Source organism: Telmatherina bonti (genome assembly GCF_933228915.1).
Source record: "Telmatherina bonti genome assembly, chromosome: 23".
Taxonomy (NCBI): Eukaryota; Metazoa; Chordata; class Actinopteri; order Atheriniformes; family Telmatherinidae; genus Telmatherina; species Telmatherina bonti.
In genome coordinates this window covers 24,527,768-24,543,008 of record NC_136632.1, presented here as the reverse complement: position 1 = coordinate 24,543,008, position 15,241 = coordinate 24,527,768, and the positions used below count along the sequence as shown (strand labels likewise).

Genomic DNA, 15,241 nt, shown 5'->3' with positions numbered 1-15,241 from the left:
ACACTGACAAACTATAACAAACTACAGAAGTTAGAGACGAGAGAAACTCCCAAAGCGTCAAACTCAATGAAACCCAACTTTTTTCAAACTTTATTTATCTTGTTAATTCAGAAAAAGAGCTTTTTTTTTTCCAAGTGAATACAACCCACACGGATTACCAGGAATTATTTTACCCTGACAAATCAATTCCAGGTAATAATAATTCCTGGAAATACTGGTGGGAAATTCCCTCAGGATACTTTGATCTGAGCTGACGTCAAAGGTGAAGTTTGAGGCAGAACCTGGTGCGTCAGAGCAAGCGAGTCCAACACTCCCCTTCAGCTCGGATGCTGCCGACCGTACGCTCTGCAGGTCCAGCAGTGTTGGCTGGAATGAGTCCGACATGTTTGCTTCTACATCTGCGACTGTGGAAGACTTGTTATGGTTTACGTTCACATTCATCCACCTAAAACAACCTTACAGCTCTTCTTCCAGACGAATGTACGTAGAAAGTTCACGCACCCGTTACCAGTACTGTAGACGCAACCAGCTGAGTGCACCTTTTTGTTTACTGGATGAGATGAAACTACAATCACACAACTGGATGCTTCACTGGTTTGCTGTGTTTTGGTACTTATTGGGGCATTCACAGTATTGAGATCTGGTTCTTTCTTGCATATTATCATAATTATGATATTATTATTCCACCAAACCTACATTAAATGTATCGTGTACTGTCATTTTCTCCTGTGACTGGAGCTGTAAGTGCACCCATTTGCAACTATGCAAAAACGTACTGCTGGGTATGTTTGCACCGATTCACTACAGCTGATGCAGGTATTTGGATTAAAGCTTCAAGCTTATGATTCTTCCGATGGTATAAATGTAGCTACTGTAATGGTAATTATACACGCTGTTATGTTATTTGTTAAAATACTTCTTAATAATCAATATATCTGCATGCACCTTGTGTATCTGATTATTTAAAAAAGCAATGCACAGGTGGCAAACAGTTTGTAGGTGTAATTTACTACATTATTATTCAGTGAAAGCTCATTGGATGAATTTTTAAAGCAGTGCTGAGCGGTGTAACATGAGCTACAGAGGTTGAGTCTGTATGTATTGTACCATTGTGCAGCTGTGGATGGAGAGGCTGGCAGGCTTGGTGGGGGCTCCCAGTAAAACCCCAGGAAGGTCCAACAGTGAAGTGAGTCAGGAAACAGGCCACGCCGGCTGTCATTCACCTGAAGCAGGGACAGAAAAGACAAGTTGTTTTCATCTTGAGTTGGATATCTCTACACCTCACCAGCCACCTCATACGTACACATGTTCAGCTGTTGGCTAACACAAACACTAAAGCAGCCAATCAGATGGCAGCAACTCAATACATTTAATCGTGCACATATGGTCGAGATGATTAAATTCAAAGTGAACATCAGAATGAGGAAGAAAGGTGTTGCTGCTGACCATGTCCATCGATTAATGAGCACAGTGTAGCATCTTCTGATGGAAACTTCCACCATGTCACAAAGCTCACATCATCTCCATCATGATGATTAGTTCAGCCCATAGACTGTGTATAAAAAGATGGGCGGAGCCTCCGTGACATCATCCATTGGTTTCTGAAGAACTGAATTGAAGCTCGGTGGGCGGTTCCTACCATCGCCATCTTGGCAGGGGCATGTGCGCCATCTCGCCCGGAAAATACAAATATGGGCAAAGAGGTGGAGCTGAGAGGGGGGCTGTGAGCGTCATGGTGGATGATTGACATCAAGCGAACTCCGAGCTTTCTGTAGCTAAGAGCTAACCGAGCTAACCCGGAGATAACAGGAGCTAATCAGCTTATCGAGGTAAGTGGGCTAAAGCTAAGTAACGTTGTTAACAGGCTAAAAATATGACTTGAAGATTTGAAAAAAGACAAAGTCGTTATGATTTGAAAGGAACTGACATATTTAAAAAACCCAGGTTCAGAACAAAAATAATGGAACAAACTGTTACCGTGAAAGGAACAAATTTATGGAATGAGCTTCAAAAAGAAGTTAAAGAATTGGCAACTATCAATGTGTTTAAGAAAAGCATAAAAAGAACAATATTAAAGACTTATGAAGAGTTACGATGGTGTTACATTTTGAATATCTGTTCATGCTTTCAAACCTATGAAAAGAAAGGAATGTAATGGGTAATTAATGCAAATTTTGGAACAACTGGATGTTGTTTGTGAATATTGTTAAACGGATGATCATGAAATTAAGGGGCAGATTTCATAAGATTGCTCTTCTTTTCTGCTCCTTTTCATTCAAGCCGTATTTAATAGGCAGTCTTATTTTGTATTTATTTTTATGTTGTTTTGAATGAAATAAATAAAAATGAAATTAAATTAAATGTTAACCGGCTAAAAACCATGGTTATTCTACGTTCTTCTTACTTGAAACGGGAGGTTGTGTACCTGTCAATCAAACGGACACGCCCCTAAATATGCAGAATTTGTAGATTAAATTACTTTTAAATGGGCGAGTTAGAAAAAAATTCCTCCCCCCACAGTTGTCATGAAGGTAAACCTGACCTATTAAACCTAAAATGGATTTTTGAACCAGGCTGTAAATATGTTTATTCCTGCTGTAAACATGTTTATTTCTGCTGTAAACAGGAATAAACATGTTTATTTCTGCTGTAAACATGTATATTCCTGCTGTGAACATGTTTATTCCTGCTGTAAACATGTTTATTCCTGCTGTAAACATGTTTATTTCTGCTGTAAACATGTTTATTCCTGCTGTAAACATGTTTATTCCTGCTGTAAACATGTTTATTCCTGCTGTAAACAGGAATAAACATGTTTATTTCTGCTGTAAACATGTATATTCCTGCTGTAAACATGTATATTCCTGCTGTAAACATGTTTATTCCTGCTGTAAACAGGAATAAACATGTTTATTTCTGCTGTAAACATGTATATTTCTGCTGTAAACATGTTTATTCCTGCTGTAAACATGTTTATTCCTGCTGTAAACATATTTATTCCTGCTGTAAACATGTATATTCCTGCTGTAAACATGTTTATTCCTGCTGTAAACATGTTTATTTCTGCTGTGAAGTTGGTCTTTTTAACATGGGAGTCTATGGGGATTCGCTCTGTTTTGCAGCCCCTAGTGGATGAAGGGGGGAACTGCAGTTTTATGCACTTCGCATAGGCTTCACCTTTAACCGCTCCGTCCATCTTTCATAAACAGTCTATGGTTCAGGCACACACTTCTGAAAACCTGTCACAACTATTTCTGCTCATTTAGTTTGGCTTAAATGAAGTAAAGGTTATCTTTATGTTGACCTTCTGAACAATCCACAAATATGAAATTCTGATTCAGTCCTGGATCTGAACCAGCAGCAGGTCCACTGATCCAGGCTCCCGTATGTCTCACAAAAGCCAACATCAGCCGGTCGTCCATCTGAAGTGCAGCTGGTTAGTAAGTGCTGAGTCATGACTTTCATGGAGAATGAAAGCAAAGCATTTTATAAGACGAGGAAGAAGGAGACACTACCTGGAGTAGGGACACGGTTGTGCCCTCACATTTATTATTCAACGTAACATTTGGTCTGAAATCTCTTAACACCGTTTTATCCAGATTACAAAAACAAAAAAGAGAAATTATTCATTTCAGCAGCTGAAAGCAGAAAGCCATATGTGCTATTATCGCCCTGAGTTTTGTCTCACAGGCTCGTGCTGAATCATATGATTAATGGAAGATAGAAGAGCAGCGTGAGAGCTGCAGCTTTCAGCCATCTGTATCAAACGTCTGATGAAAACAATGCTTCAATCGATCCAGCTGTGTTTACATAACAGATCACGTAGTTTCACTGTCGATACTCACATGTGCGCATCCGCCTGACTTCTCTGCGACTTATCACCAAGCTTTGATATGCTTGAATATGCTTTTGCAGCATATTTACTGTACATTTTTATACATATATATATATATATATATATATATATATATATATATATATATATATATATATATATATATATATATATATATATATATATACACATATATATATATATATATATATATATATATATATAAAGGATAAGTGAACAAAAATCACAGCTTTAACACCGCACCACATAAACGGCATCAAACCTGCTGCGCTGCATTTTAAAACCTTTATGATTCTGCAGTATTTTTACTGTAAAAGGCGTCTAAACATTTACAGAGTCCAGGAAAAGCTCCAGGACAGAACAGAGTACAGTTCAGGAAATCACCATGTTGTAAAAGGCTGAAGGGAAGAATGGCCATTTGATACAGAACCATCCCCTCCTTTCTGCATTTCAGATATTTTATGGTAGATTTTATGGAGGCAAACTGGACTCTGGTCAAACTCCTGCAGAAACACACAGAAGCTGTCTATTTACGTACAACAGATCCTCCATGGTTGTTATTCTGAGCTCATTAAGTCATCTCAGTGAATTTTTACTTTGTGTTTAGATGACGGAGCATCACACCGGTCCCACCTGCTCAGCCAGGTGTGTGTGTCTATGTGCATTAGCTGGGTGTGTTCACATCATAGTCTACACAAAGACAGACTTATGACACCTTTCTGTGAGGACAAAAACCGAAACACTAACTTTGAGTTCCTCCCACGGCCGAGCAAAGACCAGGAATTTGCAAATGGACTCAAACTGGTATTTGCGCACGAGATGACGGAGCAAAAACCCAACTGGTTTCCGCTGAATTAAAGCTGTAAAAGTAGGGCTGTGATGATATGCTTTTGTCCTGATTCGATTCGATTCCGATTTTTTGGGTGCCGATTCGATTTAAATTGCGATTCTCACAATTTTCCAATGTTGCTGATTTTTGTAGATTAAAAAGAAACAAAAAAAATGTATAAAACTTTTTTTTACTCGTCATTTTTCTTCATTTCAATGAGGAAAAAACAACCAAGTGGCCAAGAAGACAAGTATAAAGAGCAATAAAAACTATAAAAATGACAAAAATTTTATTGTGCATTCATTTTATTTGTCTGAAAAAAAAAAATCAATTGTGAAGAAAAAAAATCCCGATTTCTGATTTTTTGATTCGATTTTCCAACTCCTATGTAAAAGCGTTACGAGAACATAGAGATCGGGTCATCCGACACGTTATGCTGCCACAGAATCTCACGTCACCTCAACAGCTTTAAATGCAATGAAGAAGTGAAACCAATACTATCTATAACCAGACTGGTATCAATCGATACCAGTGAGATATCAATGTTTTCTTGCAGAAGGCTTTGGGGTTAAAAAGCCTAAAGAATGGGAATGAGAGCCACCCAGCAGCAGGTTTGGTTTTTGTGAAGCTAATTTGTACTTTTGCCTTAATTTACAGGCAAAATTTACTTAATTTACTTAGTTACACTGTTTACAAACAACAAAAAAAGACTGAAATTTAAATTTCTTGGGTCTGTCAATCAAATCTCTGAAAAAAAAATTGTAGTTGACAAAAAAACATTTAAATTTTTTTATTATGATCATAATTATTATTAAAAACAAAAAGAAAACATGACTGAATGACTTAAATCTAAAGCAAGAAGTATCAGTATTTACTGTGCATCAGATTGATACCAAACTCAGGATCGATTCAGAATCAGCTCATGGCGAGATGTTTTACTCCGAGCTGCTGCTACAGACACACGTTTGTTTCCCAGCTGCTTCCTTTTCCAATATTCCAGTCAACTCACCACACAGCTACGTTTTGCTTTATTATTAAAAAAGATATTGGAAGTTAATTTAATCGACTTATCAATCATAATAAATGGTTATTAATTATAGATAGTTATGAAGACATTGTTTTAATCGATTCAGAATCACATGGCAACCCTCAGAGTGTGATGGTGATGAGCTGAACAGGCTGCATTAAAGCAGAGTCCATCCATGTCTCACAACTGCTAAAGTAACGTGCATTATTATTAATTTAATCTCAAAGTTCGGCATATTTAGGGGTGTGTCCTTTTGATTGACAGGTACCCGATCTCCCGCTTCAAGTCAGAAGAACGTAGAACAACCGCGGTTTTTAGCCAATTAACAGGTGTGACTTAGCTTTAGCCCGCTTACCTCCGTTAGCTGATTAGCTCCTGTTATCTTCAGGTTAGCTCGGTTAGCTCTAAGCTACAGAAAGCTCGGAGTTCGCTCGATGTCAATTATCCACCATGACGCTCACAGCCCCCCCTCTCAGCTCCACCTCTTTGCCCATATTTGTATTTTCCAGGTGAGACGACATGCACGCCCTGCCAAGATGGCGATGGTAGGAACCGCCCACCGAGCTTCAATTCAGCTCTTCAGAAACCTATGGATGACGTCACGGAGGCTCCGCCCATCTTTTTATATACAGTCTATGGACTGAACTCATCATCATGGTGGAGATGATGTGAGCTTTGTGACATGGTGCATCATCCTGCTGGAAGTTTCCATCAGAAGATGCTACACTGTGCTCATTAATTGATGGACATGTTCAGCAACATCTCCTTTCTTCCTCATTCTGATGTTCACTTTGAACTTAATCATCTCAACCATATGTGCACGATTAAATGTACTGAGTTGCTGCCATCTGATTGGCTGCTTTGGTGTTTGTGTTAGCCAGCAGCTGAACATGTGTACGTATGAGGTGGCTGGTGAGGTTTGGAGATATCCAACTCAAGATGAAAACAACTTGTCTTTTCTGTCCCTGCTTCAGGTGAATGACACCTCTTTGCCTATATTTGTATTTTCCAGGTGAGATGACACACATGCCCCTGCCAAGATGGTGATGGTAGGAACCGCCCACCGAGCTTCAATTCAGCTCTTCAGAAACCTACGGGTGACGTCACGGAGGGTCCGCCCATCTTTTATATACAGTCAGTGGTTCGGTCTGACTGAAGGAACATGAACAGAAGCTGAACAATACCTAAATGAAGTCATTAATCCTCCAATAAAGGGCCAAATATAAAACTCTTGACTCAAAGCATCACTGACATGATAATGAGATACTTCAGACGTCATTTTTAGTTATTTTATACACGTCCAGAATAACTGGCTGCATTCCTCCACAGTGTTTATATGTGTTTTTTGTTTCCATAGTAAAGTTTCTCTTGCACCTGCAGACGCAGCGACAAACGGTGGTTTTCCGGAGCGTTCCAGAGCCACACAGTGATATCCTTCACAGAATAATGTGCAGCCGGAGGGACTGAAGGTCATGGATATTAGACAGACTGTAATGATTGAACGGAAAATTAAATTCACACCCACTGCTGAGAAAGTAAATATTCTAAAAGCACAGGTGGATAAATACTTAAAAGGCAGATTTAAACACAATAAATAGATGTTTTGGTTTTTTTTTAATCCACAAAAAGGTGCAAAACAAAAACATAAAAGCTGAAAGAAAAACAAACTGAATACCGCCTGAATATACACCCCCCCCCCCCCCCCCCCTTCTGCCTTTATGGTTTTTTAATCTCCTGCTGATTTTATGGACGCAGAAGAAGAAAATCCAAAAAACTCCGATGATGTACGTTGAGGAACATTTTCTGTAGTTGTTTAAAAAGAGCTGAATTTCATCCTATGTCTGCATCTTTTACACTCATAAAGCTGACCTGTTTCCTTTTTCACCTTTTCCCAGAAAAGGAGGGTTTTTTACACTTTCCTCAACATTCCCAGTCTGTGTTCATCCTGTCCCAGAATGCTTTGGGACATTTTACAGACATTCAGAACAAGCAAATGTCTGCAACAAAAACAATAAAGTTGATTAGTTTTAATATTAAATATCATAACTTTATACTGTACTGAAGTGAATAAAGACTCATAAAATCTTTGTTTTCCGTTTTTAATTACATCTTCCACAAAGTCCCAACTTCCCAACGAAGGCCCAGTTTACTCGTGTACTCGTGGTGAAGCTTAAACTGGGACTGACTGGGGTCAAACTGGTCAGAATACACAGGTTTCATGCAACAGCTTGGACAACAATCCAACATGTATTTTTCTGACGCACACAAGACGTTTAATCTCAGAACTGATATTATATTTTTTTTACTTTTCATTTTTTTTTTTTACTTGATAAAGAAAAAAAAGAATACATATAAAATAAAATAAAAAATAATAAAAAAAATAAATAAATTAATTAATTAATTAATTAATTAAAAAAAAAGAACTGATAGCTGTTCACTTTGTTGTCTTGATTAAGTTTATTCAGGTTAAATAAGACCGACGTTCCTCAACAAAAATACCAGTTTCAAGTCAAACTGGTCGAATGAAACCCAGTAAAAGTCAAAGCATCAAAAACATCCCGAAAGTGAAGAAACAAAAAACTTATTTTAAGTCACAAAAAAGTCGACACAAATTTTTCTTCGCAGGCAACAATTTCTGTAAAAATCAAATGCAAACAAAGGGTTGGTTGAACACACACACACACACACACACACACACACACACACACACACACACACACACACACACACAAGATGAGGAAACAGAGTGTGTTTCCAGTGTCCATAATGACATAAACATGGACAGATAATGTGGTAAAACCCGCCTCTCAAACCCAGGTGAAACCCCACCCACCGATCTCTAACCAGCCAATCCCTCCTCTCTGGTTCGTCCCCTCTCCATGGAGACCAGAGAGCCTGTGGTAACCAGACACCACAAAGCGATGCTGACTGCAGATCCAGTTACTCCAGCCGCCTGCTAGAGGCTCGTCCTGTGTGTTTACACGCAGCTTCCTCCTGAATACGTCAACATCTCAACCAAACAGCTGATCTAATGCTTGAGAATTTGTGACTTTTTTAACTTTTATTTTTGCATTAAGCAGCCATATTTACCATGACCAGCATTCAGGCTCATCTAACATTTAAAAAAAAAACCTCAGCGAGTCATTTGGCTGCAGAAAAACTGCAGCGTGTGCAACAAATACTGAATTTAATCAGACAACAGCCTCTCAGTTTGGGTTGTTTAGCTCCACATACATCCTAATGAAACAGGGAACAATGTCATCTGTGTGCTGGCAGGACGAAGTCGAGTCTGAATTGGAGGTTTTTCTGCTCATATGACTCGAGCATCGCAGACTAGTTGTGTTTTGGAAACAAACAAACCTGTTTCAGGCAGCAGGTTTACTGCTACTCACGGCTGTCAAGTCCGAAGCGAGCTTCAGATTCGTCACAGCTCTGACGCACATTTAGACAAACCATCACAGTTCAAAAACCAAATCTGGATTGGATCAAACCAAAAACAGTAAAGATTCTCCTAAATGTAGTTTGTAAGATGTGAAACTTGTTTTATTTGTAAAAAAAAAAAAGCAAATCATATCCACATCACAGCTTTTTTCCACCTCAAACATCCCGACTTCAACATATCGCAAACCTAGACTGTTTAAAGCAGAACCATCCTAAGAGCTGTTCAGATTCATGAAATCTTAAGCAAATGAGTTTAGAAGCAAGCGACAGATTTTCATTGATCCAGTTGTAACAACTGAGCTGCAAATTAGCAAAGTGTGGATCAATAGTAAGATATTGACACCTCTGACAACAGTAATTTATAGGGGAGGGAAAATCGAATCGAAAAGTTGAAATTCTGGATTTCTTGCTCCACAATTTTAAAATCGATTTTTTTTAAAATCATTTTTGTTTGTTTTTTTCTATAAAAGAAAGTTTTTCTTTTTATTTTTTTAAAAATAAAAATATGAAATGAAATTTTAGTCATTTTTCTTGTTTTTATTGATATTTTTACTTGTCTTGTTGGGCATTATAGCAGCAGAATGATGGTCTGGCTACTGGGTTGTTTTTTTCCTCATTGAAATCAAGGAAAATGAAGAGTGAAAAAAAAGTTTTATACATTTTTTTTGGTTTTTAATCTCCAAAAATCAGCTAAATCGAAGAATTGTGAGAATCGCAATTTAAATCGAATTTAAACCCAAAAAATCAGAACAGAATCGGGACAAAAGCAAATCATCACAGCTCTAATGATTAATCTTCTTGAATCTAATTCATGTTAAAATAAAGATATTTTGTCATTTGGGGTAAATATGTAGTTTATCGCTAACAGGAATATAGTTACGTCCTGTTTTGTTTTTTACACATAAACACATTGGAAACATTAAAAATCTGAATTTGGCATCATCTCAGCAAGAGAAGCTGATTTGTGTCGGTGCATTTATCACATACAGTAGAAAACACAACAAATCAGCAGATTAGCAAGCCAGATGTGGCTAAAGATCTCCCAGAAGACAACAGAGTTATGACCCTAAACATCCCAAATCCAGCTCTATAACAGCAGCAGCACAGTCCGATGTGAAACAGAAACATCAACAGACCAGACATACGTTAAAAAGGATCTGAGTGTGAATCTTATCAAGCTGCCTACATTTCACACTAAGAGCGTGAAAAGAAAACCGCGTATTTTCTGCCCAGAAACCATCTCCAACGAGGAGCTGTTTGGGAGATTCATCACCATGCAGCAACAATGTCAAGCGTGAGTAAACATCAAGCAAATAGCTGTTTAGCAGACACATGAAGGCGTGTGCTAGAGGGGAGGTACGTTTACATTTACACAGTTTTACCGGCCAGCGAGAAGAACGTGCCTTGTCCCAGCGGTGGACCAAATCCACCAAAAAGCACTTTATCCTCCTTGTTTATCGAGATTCTGGTGGTTTAACATGTAGAAGATGATGAAACATGTGACTAATTAACCACGCCGTAGTCATACACTGTTATTAACGGAAGGAGGGCACCTCGGTGACGTCACCGTAGGTTTCTGAAGAGATGAAATGAAGGTTCCCACCGTTGCCATGTTGGCAGCGTCATCCGTACCGTCGCTCTCAGAGAATACAAAAATGTGTGAAGAAGTGGAGCTGAGAGGCGGGCTGTGAGCGTGGGGATGAATGATTGACACCCATCAAACTCTGACCTGCCTGTAGCTAAGAGCTAATCAAGCTAATCTAGAGCTAACGCTGTTAGCGAACAAAAAACACGGTCATGCTACACTCTGGTTCTTGCAGCACAGTATCAGGTACATGTCAAATACCAGGCTGTAAACATGTTTATTTCTGTCATAAACATGTTTATTTCTGTCGTAGACATGTTTATTTCTGTCGTAGACATGTTTATTTCTGTCATAAACATGTTTATTTCTGCCGTAGACATGTTTATTTCTGCCGTAGACATGTTTATTTCTGCCCTAAACGTGTTTATTCCTGCTGTAAACATGTTTATTTCTGCTGTAAACATGTTTATTCCTGCTGTAAACATGTTTATTCCTGCTGTAAACATGTTTATTTCTGCTGTCCTGGAAACTAAGGGTGGGAAATTGAATGGAGGTGTGTTGAAAATATCGATTCAGCAATTCTGAATTGATTTTCAGATTAATTCCTAAAGGTCGATCCACAAGTCCGAAGATCAATTTTTTAAAAGAAATTTTTAACCTTTTTGCAGCGTCATTAAATTCACGCCTTCGTGCTTCATGTGAGGACTTTAAAACGTTGCGTCAGGTACTAGCGTTGTTAGCCAAACCCCGGCTTTGAAAACGCCCGAAACATTTAAGGCTGAGATCTGGAAACATTTCGGACTCAAAAAAAAGACAAACAGAAAGACGAACTCAACAGAAGCATAGCGATTTTACAAGACATGACAAATAGAGGAGAAATTCTGCGAAAATGCGACAAACCTGAGGAACCACATGTTGAGACATCACCAAGATCTCATGTCGAAGCCGTCCACCAGGCCGCGACAGATGAAACTCAGGAAAACTTTACATCTACCAGCTAATTCTGCACGTTCTCTGCGCTTCATTTGTAAGGATATGCGCCCAGAATTTGTTGTTGAAAATGAGGCCTTCAGGCAGCTAATGGTAACAGCAGAACCGCACGACGTTATGGTGTCTCACAAACATCACTCTGAAGAAGTCCTTCCAAACAAAGAAAATGTGAGAATTAAACTTCAGTCATCATGGGAAGGGAACTGCTCCTTACAGCCAGCTTTAACTTCCAATACTTCATTAATTTTGTGTTGATTGTCAATATAATACTAGTATTAATATGTTGCTTATAACAACACAGTCATGTAAATAAACAAATAAAATGATACCCCAATTGTGATAATCAATTCTAAATGTTCAGAATCTGAATCAGTTCTTGAAATTTGAATTGATACCCAGCCCTAATATTGAATAGAAAAAAAGGAATATCAGGATTTTTTTTCTTCACAATTTAAAAAAAAAAAATTTTTTTGTTTAAAAATAACTTTTTTTTTTCAAATAAATAAAAATAATCCATTATAAATTTTTGTCATTTGTATTAATCTTTTTGCTTGTCTTCTTGGGCATTCTAGCAGCAGAATGATGGTCTGGTTACTGTGTTGTTTTTTCCGAATTGAAATTAAGAAAAATAACAAGCAAAAAAAAAAAAAAAAGAGTTGTGTCCATTTATTTCTTTTTGTTTTTAGTCTACAAAAATCAGCAATATCGAGAAATCTTGAGCATCGCAATGTAAATAGATTCGGCACCCAAAAAAATCGTTATCAAAACTAATCAGGACAAAAGCATATCGTCACAGCCCCGGTGGAAACCGCCAAGAAAACTAAAAGAAGTCATTGTATCTGTGGTATTTCTGATTGTGACCAGAGCGCTTTGAAAGTTATTTTCTAAACGTCTTATGTTTTATGACAAAGTGTCGATATAAAATCTGTATCACCAAAACTGGCTTTAATTTAACTTTGTATCAGCTCAGACCGACAATCTGTGGCATTACCCATCATTAAATAGTCTTCACTGTTATTTAAGGTATATATAGCATATACAGTTGTCTCATATTTATTCATATCCTTTCATTAAAGAAGGGAAAAAACAGCTGCCTGTAAAATAAGCTGAAATTGACTAAACTAAAAATAAATTAAAATTGTATGAAAATCATGACATTATTTTCTAATTCTGGTTCAATAGAAATATTTTTTTTAAATTAAACAAATAAGATAATTTATTACATATTACATCAGTCATAGAGTAATATTTAGTTGAACAATCCTTTAATGTTTCCGCTCCAGTCAGGTGTTTTCTGTTCCTCTCAGTCAGACTTCTGCACCTGTTGACAGGTATTTTGTCCCACTGTTCAACAGAAAAGTCTCTAATTTGTCCAGGACCAATTTGTTTGTTTGGTTTTTTTTCCTTTCTTTAACTCAATTAAATAATAAAACAAAAAAAGTGTTTTATATTACTAAATGATATTTTTGCAAATTTTTATTTATTGTTCCTTTTTTAAGTCTCCAGTTATTTGAGTGACTGTTGTAAATTCAGCCTTTTCTTTAATGAAAGGGGATGAATACATATGAGCACAACAATATATATTTATAATTTTATTGTATTTGTTAAAAAATGATGCTCCAGATTAGAGGACTTTATGTACAGTCGTTATTTATGTTGTCCTGGTTTTAAGTGATAAAATGTGCGGAATGGCCCTTTTCTGATGAATCAGAAACCAACTTCAGCGTCTCCGTTTGTCGTGAATGTTAGCAATCGCGCTAAGGCTCCAGTAGCTGCTGACAGACATGCAGACCGCTGTTATTAGAGAGTAAAGGGGTGCAATCTGACACTGCATGCATGAAACATGCATGACAGCAGCGTTTCTTTGTGGTCTGACGGATTGAGTTTCACTTGCGACCTGAAAGATGCGTTTGCATCTAAATTAGCCGAGCTAGCTAACGTTAGCTAACTAGTCGACATTATAAGGTCCATTTAAAAGAAAACAAATCAGGATCCCATTTAGCTGTGATAACTGGGCAAGAAATAGCGAAATAGGTCAATAAAATAAATAATTAAAAAAGAACACGTGTCTAGTCAATCTGTTAATCTAAATAGAGCAAACTACTGTCTGCAGGGGGATTACTAGTAATAAGGGAAACCCTGATTCCATTATCGGACACCATTCAAAAACCTGATTACATATCTACCTCATTATACAATTTATTACTAAAATAATATAAATCAGAAAAAGCAGCTGTAAATATTTTCTAACACCAGCAGATAGAGTCTGTAGTCGCCAAGAGAGAATAGAGATAAATAGTGTTAGGGTTAAGGAGCATTATAACGCAGTGATGCATCTGCAAGCAAGCAGGTTGATCCAGTTAATTTAACTAAGCAATAAATTTTCAGCATCTGCGATGTTTAATGACAGCTATAAACTCACCAGACCTCCGTGCAGACCCGAGCTGGGCCAGTCTGCTTGCAGGGATCCTGCCGAAACAACCCGACAAACACACAGCGGCGGCTGCTGACGCAGGGACTGATGGGAGGTGCGTTCAAAGACCGCTGGGAAATTAGTTGACGCTGGACCCGTTTCCTCCCGAAGTTTAAGCAGACTTGTAAAACTGCATCCCAGTGTTTACTATTATTACCCAGCACATACTCCAGAAACACCAACAAACAGAAGATGCAACTGAGAAAGTGAATTTCTTCTTCACAATTAAGACTTTTTTTTATATAAGTCTAAAGATTTATATCAGTTCAGTTGCAACCAACTGAAGCTGAACATCGTGCTTGGTTTGTGTGGACACAACACCGGTGCATCCCTTTATTTAGGTGGCGTTTTCCTTGAATGATTTATACGTCAGTGTTAAATGGCTTAACCAAAAAAGTTCAATGAAATAAACTAAAAATATTCTCAGGGATCTGATTCCGTGCGTCTCTGGTGGTGTTGCAGTACTCCACGGTGGCCAGGAGGGGGCGCGCAAAGTAAACAAATAATTCATTTAGAACATAAACACGCAAAACCCATTATCAGAACTTTAGCTCACAGTTCACAATTTCCCTCTAAGAATAACCCTCTTCTAAGTAATTATGCGCAATTTAAAGTTCTTACTGCAATATTACGAGTTTTACAACTGACTATATATATATATATATATATATATATATATATATATATATATATATATATATATATATATATATATATATATATATATATATATAATATATAATATATATATATATATAATATATATATATAAATATATATATATATATATATATATATATATATATATATATATATATATATATATATATATATATATATATATATATATGTATATATACATATATGTGTGTGTGTGTGTGTGTGTGTGTGTAGATAGATAGATCGATAGATAGATATAGATATAAATATAGATATAGATATATCAATACTCCTCTCTAACCCACCCCTCCCATCTCTCCAGGGTAAGGCGGGTGGCTGTTCATCTCTCAAGCTCAGGTTCTCTACCAGAGTCCTGGGAG

General features: G+C 37.3%; 1 protein-coding gene across 4 annotated transcripts in view; it reads right to left on the bottom strand.

The window, feature by feature from the left end:
* rab3ip (RAB3A interacting protein (rabin3)) overlaps positions 1 to 14,247 on the bottom strand; it is a gene marked incomplete at its 3' end in the record, with an annotated part of 31,652 nt that extends 17,405 nt beyond the window's left edge. For 3 of the 4 annotated variants that reach the window (XM_079263387.1, XM_079263389.1, XM_079263390.1), the window contains exons 1-2: positions 14,151 to 14,247; positions 1,108 to 1,223 (exon numbers count right to left, since the gene is read on the bottom strand). The remainder of the gene's footprint in view (positions 1 to 1,107; positions 1,224 to 14,150) is intronic. The other variant, XM_079263388.1, reaches the window with a different exon arrangement.
* Between the last annotated feature and the right edge of the window lie 994 nt (positions 14,248 to 15,241).